The sequence below is a fragment of the Triticum aestivum genome, chromosome 1A, assembly GCF_018294505.1.
Source record: "Triticum aestivum cultivar Chinese Spring chromosome 1A, IWGSC CS RefSeq v2.1, whole genome shotgun sequence".
Taxonomy (NCBI): domain Eukaryota; kingdom Viridiplantae; phylum Streptophyta; class Magnoliopsida; order Poales; family Poaceae; genus Triticum; species Triticum aestivum.
Genome location: NC_057794.1, coordinates 220,934,946 through 220,942,054, shown reverse-complemented (window position 1 = coordinate 220,942,054; position 7,109 = coordinate 220,934,946). Strand labels below are relative to the sequence as shown.

General features: G+C 46.9%; 1 long non-coding RNA gene across 4 annotated transcripts; it reads right to left on the bottom strand.

Annotated features, from left to right (window-relative positions):
- Positions 1-1,119: 1,119 nt before the first annotated feature.
- LOC123043555 (uncharacterized) lies at positions 1,120-6,669 on the bottom strand. 4 transcript variants are annotated; one of them, XR_006419329.1, is made up of 7 exons: positions 6,116-6,669; positions 5,943-6,028; positions 3,350-5,612; positions 3,073-3,270; positions 2,887-2,996; positions 2,208-2,818; positions 1,120-2,134 (listed from the first exon to the last, which is right to left on the bottom strand). It is a non-coding gene; the product is annotated as an uncharacterized lncRNA (long non-coding RNA). The 4 variants fall into 4 exon arrangements; XR_006419333.1 differs by having other exon boundaries at positions 1,120-2,413; positions 2,509-2,818; XR_006419328.1 differs by having other exon boundaries at positions 1,120-2,818; positions 3,350-5,197; positions 5,297-5,612.
- Positions 6,670-7,109: the final 440 nt, after the last annotated feature.

Genomic DNA, 7,109 nt, shown 5'->3' with positions numbered 1-7,109 from the left:
GAGAATATCTAGGTATGATCATGTATATAGGCATCACGTCCGAGACAAGTGGACCGACTCCTACCTGCTTCTACTAGACTACTACTATTACTCCACTCATCCACCGCTATCCAGCATGCATCTAGAGTATTAAGTTCATGAAAACAGAGTAACGCCTTAAGCCAGATGACATGATGTAGAGGGATAAACTCATGCAATATGATAAAAAACCATCTTGTTATCCTCGATGGCAACAATACAATGCGTGCCTTGCTACCCCTACTGTCACTGGGAAAGGACACCGCAAGATTGAACCCAAAGCTAAGCACTTCTCCCATTGCAAGAAAGATCAATCTAGTAGGCCAAACCAAACTGATAATTCGAAGAGACTTGCAAAGATAACCAATCATACATAAAAGAATTCAGAGAAGATTCAAATATTGTTCATAGATAGACTTGATCATAAACCCACAATTCATCGGTCTCAACAAACACACCACAAAAAGAAGATTACATCGAATAGATCTCCACAAGAGAGGGGGAGAACATTGTATTGAGATCCAAAAAGAGAGAAGAAGCCGTCTAGCTAATAACTATGGAACCATAGGTCTGAGGTAAACTACTCACACTTCATCGGAGGGGCTATGGTGATGATGTAGAAGCCCTCCGTGATGGATAGCCCCTCCGGCGGAGCTTCGAAACAGGCCCCAAGATGGGATCTCGTGGATACAGAAAGTTATGGCGGTGGAATTAGGGTTTTGGCTCCGCATCTGATCGTTTGTGGGTACGTAGGTATATATAGGAGGAAGGAGTACGTCGGTGGAGCAACAGGGGGCCCACGAGGGTGGAGGGCGCGCCTGGGGGTGGGGGGGGGGGGTAGGTGCGCCCCTACCTCATGGCCTCCTCCTTTGTTTCTTGACGTAGGGTCCAAGTCTCCTGGATCATGTTCGGTGAGAAAATCGCGTCCCGAAGGTTTCATTCCGTTTGGACTCCGTTTGATATTCCTTTTCTTCGAAAACCCAAAAATAGGCAAAAACAGCAACTCTAGGCTGGGCCTCAAGTTAGTAGGTTAGTCCCAAAAATAATATAAAAGTGGATAATAAAGCCCAATAATGTCCAAAACAGTAGATAATATAGCATGGAGCAATCAAAAATTATAGATACGTTGGGGACATATCACTGGGTTGCCTCGCTCCTGCGTTTATACCCTATATTCTCGATTGTTCGGCTAGGGTGTAAAGGGAGCACCTCTGCGAGTGTTACAACCGGGTAATCTGGACCTGTACCTCAGACAGGTGAAGCTGAAAGCTAGCGCTCTTAAAAGAATAATTGGTTGGCAAGCAACGACGTATTGTTTACGTTTATGTAACTCTTCTAAAAAATACGGGATAGGCTCCCCGTAATTCGGATCAAAGCCTAGGCACGCGTAATTAAGCATGCCAACCCAAGGAAAGGAACTCTCAACGAAACTATTTTCCTTGGAAGATGTTTCTTACGTTAGATAAGTAATATAACATAACTCCCCAAACTAAATTTTGTCTGTTTGAGCAAGACGGTCGGGTTGCCTGGTTACCAGACATAATGAATGTTTCTTACATTCGAACATGGTATCCAGAAACACTCCACCTTTCTGGCTTGGAAGTTGAAGCTGAAGGCCTGCAATGACAAATTTTGACATGTTCGGTTGGAGATAAGTTCGATGATAAAGGTACGTTGATACATAGAATCGAACGCCTACTCTTTATCTATGCCATATATAAGACTGTCTAAACTACAGTCTTCTTGTGAGTACTTTGCAGCTATCACCACTTGATCATATACCAAGTTCACGGGAATGTCTTTTCCCTCGGGTCCCTAAGGCCAACCCGGGCCATATGGTTCGGATCGAGTCCGGTGTAGCGCGTTTTCACCATCGCCCACACCTCTCATGCACCTTCACGGCATGTGGACGCCTTCCATAGCTTGAAACAATGCCAGGCACCTTTGAACAGGTTTGCCAACCCCTCTATACTTTCTGGAGGGGCATCGGATGACCATAAAGCCCTCGCCATGCTTCTCATAGATTTCCGGGCTCGTTCATGCACCATGGACAGTTCCTTAAGGACGTCGCCTAGAAATCCGGATACTTCCTCTTCAGGCTGACCGGTTAACAGACCTGCAACAACAATGTTGTGACAATCCGAACTATGGGATACTATAAATCCTTTGGATGGTTCAACGGGTCATACCGAATATGCCGCCTTTTAACTTCTCGTTTTCTTTCTACGCGGCCGATTACTGAGCCTTTAAGCTCTTCATCTCTTTGGCTTGCTTATCTTTTTCCTCCTAGAGCTTGTTCTTTTGATCGGTGGTCATTGTGGCTTTCTTCATCTCCACCAACTCCATGGCTTGTTTTCAGCTCCTGGGATAGCGCATTATTCTTCTCCCTAAGAACCTGTAGGTCATAACAATCCTTAAATCGGTTGGTCTAACCGCTTCAAGTCTCAGGGGCTACTGGCATATATCTATTAAATTTGCACAAGCTATTACTTGTATATCCTTTGATAATAGCTATGTAACTCTGGCAAGTCCGTCCCGAGTTGCCCCGATATATGCATCTACGGAGCTGAGGGCGGTGGATTCCTGTTTAGTAAAAACTAGAGCGTGCATGGCCTCTTTTAGTCGGTGATGATTCATCATGCTCTCCACCTCCTAATTCGTGACAGATACGTCATCTGAATCCTCATGAGGGGGTGGATCTGGTACTGTATCAACTCTCGTCCTGATTCATGAGCCCGGGGCCGGATTAGCCGATACACGGCCGGCGGGATGTTTTCCCACGGTTTGTCGTGTGCTCCTCCTAACATAAAGGTAGAGGAAAACTTTTACAATTTGACCTCATGCTTAGGCAAATATAAAAGGACATACCTATTTGAAGGAGGAGGGGGCTCGTCTGCGCTTCCGGTTTCCTTTCGTTTTGAACGATCACCCTGTGTAGAAGCCGCTCTCGATGGAGTACGGCTTGCGGAGCACCGATCCTATAAAACACATTTTAGTGTGAGGGGTAGGATGTAAACATGGGCTCCTTTTTGAGGAAGTTTCCCGAATACTTACAATGGAGAAGGGGTAAAGGCGCGGGTAGTCGGCCGTAATTGCCACCTCCGAGCCGTCGAGGCTCGCCTGATAAAATACTCCATCATCGAAGTCTATGTATATATCCAGATCCTGGAGGAAGCTGAGGTCTTCATTGCGAGCATGATCCTCTAGCTATGGGGAGGAACAATGAATGTTCTCAACCTCCTTCCTCCATGACTGTTTTAAGACAATAAGAACAATTTGATTAGCATACCTCGATAACAAGGTGGAACAATGCTGATAATCAAAAACTTACCCATTCAATGGGGTTGTACATGGAAAAGCCTTCTCGACAGTTTAAGCGAAGGAAGTATTCTTTCTCCCCCTTATACAGATCAGACAGGATTATGGCTAGTTCGGCTGGGGTATCTAGGCCCTTGCGTCTCTGTAACGAGATGCGTCATCTTCTCCGTTATAATACCACAAAGGAGTTACTATGGACTGAAGGGGCTGAATACATTGTTTTATTGTGATGGCCATGACTTCGATTATCGAGAGCTCAGAATGAGCTAGTAATCTGACCTTGCTGACCAACCTCTTTACTTCAGCACTGTCTTCCTCCTTGGGATTCCAGGGGTGCCAATTGAGGCATTTCTTCAAAGGAGCACTGGAGAATTCGGGGTGGCCACGCCAAACTGGGTCCATAAGGGGGAAGTCCTCATTATAAAACCATTCCGAAGACCATTCTTGGGATACTTCCTTGGAAGTTCCAATAGGGTAGCCTGATCCGGCTATGTGCCATACTTCGGCGCCGCCCACTTCAAATATGGAACCCCCTCGATGGTGAGGGATGAGGCAAAAGAACTTTGTCCATAGTTCGAAATGGGCCTCGCAGCCCAGGAACAGTTCGCAGAGAGCGACAAAGCCCGAGATGTGTAGAATCGAACCTGGGGTGAGGTTTTGCAGCTGGATTCTGTAGAACTCCAACAGGCCCCTGAGAAAGGGATGGATTGGAAATCCTAAGCCCTGCAACAGAAACGAAACGAAGCACACCCTCTCCTCCTTGTTGGGGATGGGGAAATTTTCTGCTAGCGCATCATTGCCGATCAAGGCCAATCCCGCTCGCACAGGGACTAGATCTGCGAGAGGGAGATATCCCTGCGTCTGAAGTCAGTTCAGCTGAACATGGGACACTGAGCAGCTCCGCCAATCACCCTCTTGAGGGCCATGAGGGTGCGAAGAAGAGCTGGGAGCGCTGGCCATGTTTTGAAGTTTTCCGTGGCTATTCCTGATGTTCTTTGCACGATGTGGATGGCACTTGGGGATCTAACCTCTTTATATAGGCGGCGTCCCGGTGTGGTCATGGGTTTTATTTGTAAAAATTATTATGGACCGTTCACATTCGCCCAACACGTGGAAAGCGAGGCGACGATATGGAACGAGTCATAAAGGCAGAACATGAAAGTCGGGGCCGGACTATTATCCGTCCGAGGTATAATGAAGAACCTGCCTTGCAAAAGCCGAAGACATAAGCCGGATACTACATCGTCAATTGAAGGCAAGTTCAGGGGCTACTGAGGGAGTCCTGGATTAGGGGGTCCTCGGGTGTCCGGGCTATTTGATATGGGCCAGACTAATGGGCCGTAAAGATACAAGCAGAAGACTTTCCCCGTGTCTGGGTAGGACTCCTATATGCGTGAACGGCAAGATTGTTGTCCGGATATGTTATTTCCTTCCCCCACAAACCGACTCCAGACAACCCTAGGCCCTTCGGTGTGTATATAAACCAGAGGATTTAGTTTGTACAGATCATCAGAATTCTCATAGGCTAGACAGTTAGGGTTTATCCATTACGATCTGGAGGTATATCAACTCTTGTAACCCCTATACTCACTGAATACAATCAAGCAGGACATAGGGTTTTAACTCCTTTAAGAGGGCCCGAACCTGGGTAAACATCGTGTCCCAATCATCCCTTGTTACTATCGATCCTCAGATACACAGTTCGGGACCCCTACCCGAGATCTGCCGGTTTTGACACCGACAATGACCATGGCAAAATTGGCTTCTCCAATCAGCATGTCTACACCCCACATCACATGATCCGTACCCGTGGTGGATGGTAGTCAGAGCTACAGAGTCGTGCATGGAGATCAAATCAATTCTTGGGTAGCTCATCAGCAATGGAAAAGAGAAGGCAACATCAGCACACACACAAAAATAATATGAAAATTTAGACGACCATGGGGGTGTTGCTACTTACTCGAGGAGATGTTCATGTTGAGTGACATGGCCGAGCAGAATCACGTGGAGTTAGTGGGTGCTGGTTGGCCCATGAGGGCAATGACTGAATGCGAGAGTGGGCTTGGGCTTCTTGGGACCTTGGATCGGCAATGTTTGTTGTACAAAAAACATATATATTAAAGTAAAAAGGATATATATTCATTAAACATGGATCATACAAATAAATCTTTTTTTATACTTACTAGGAAATGCATGAGAAAACTTAGCTCAAACTTACTCCTTGTGTACCATAATATTGAAGTAGCTTATTTATGTTTGTTCCTTTTCTCTTACTCCTGGGCCATGAACAGATGAGGACATGAACAGAAGTGATAGGTGCATATAAATTCAGAGGACACTTTGCTGAATTTATATGCATGGTGCACCAGCAAAGTGCTTCTACAAGTACATCTAGTAGTTTAGAATGGCAACTACTCCTACTACAAACAAAATTCAGTAATTTCCAATGCATCTACTGCAAACTAAATCTAGTGCATCAACTCCATGTACTCCTAGAGTACCCTTTCTTTGAAATTCAGTGCATCTACTGAAAGCAAAATTCAATAAATTTCTAGCAACTACTCCTACTGCACAAAAAATTGAGTGAATTAAGCATGCATAGATACCTGCCATAGCTTGATTCACATGTTTAGATTCAGTTGCATTGATGGATTCAGAGTACTACTGCCAGCACTCACTGTTTCTTGGCTTGCTGAAGAAAGAAAGCAGGCAACCAACAAATTCAGAGGAGGGGTTCGCAAGCAAGCAAGAAGGCCAAGAGAGCAAAGGAGGGGCTTACCATCGTCTATGCAAGAGCTGGGCGAGGTAGCGCTTGCTGAGACGGTCAATGGAGATGCCAAGGTCGCCAAGCGCGGGGGGTGTTCCGGTTTCTTGACCTGCTGGAGGAGTCGAAGGCGGGCGATGATGGCGCGTGCTTCGAGCTGGACGAGAGCGATGTCATGTGGCCAGCCGACGGCAGCGGTGGGCACGTGGATGGGTGGTCGGCCATGCTAGTGGCTGAGGTGGCGGTGCCCCACGGCGCGTCGCTCGGCGCATGCCGTGCCGCAGAGCTTGGAGATGTCATCGCTCCTTGTAGAGGGCGGCGGCATCGAGGAGCTGTCGTCACCTTGGCCATGCCTGTGAGGCCGGTTCATGGCACCGCAACACATCAGGGGCGATAGCGACGGGGCCAACGGAGAGGCAATGGCATCACGAGAGGGAGAGGCGCCAGTGACGCGATGGAGGGAGAGGTGCCGGCGAGGTGTGAGAGGGAGAGGCAGCAATGGTGGGAGACGAGGCCGTTGGTTGAGCGGCTGTGAGGGCGAGAGCGGAGGGAGTGTGTGTCACTCCATCGTGATCTGGATTGTGTGTGTGAGTGGAGAGAGTGAGGACGGGAACGAGTTGGTGGGTGCTGGTTGGCCCATAATGCGAGTGGGCTTGGGCTTCTTGGGGTCTTGGATCGGGAACCTTTGCTGTAAGGAATAAAATGTCTCGAAAAAACTGTTGTATGAAAAAACATATGTATAAAGTAAAAAATGGATATATATTAATTAAACATGGATCATCCAGATAAATCCTTTTATACTTATTCGATATATTCAGAATATCACACAAAAAACACAATTTTTTAGTGAAGAAACAAAGTAGACTTGGTTTATTTTGGATTTCTTACATGTTGTTTACTTGGTTTATGTTGTGACTCCGCCGAGATCTAGGGATTGTGCGGAATGGAGAGAGTGATGGTGAGGGAGACTGGTGCTGGGTTGGGTGCTATTTGGGTCGTGCTCAATAGC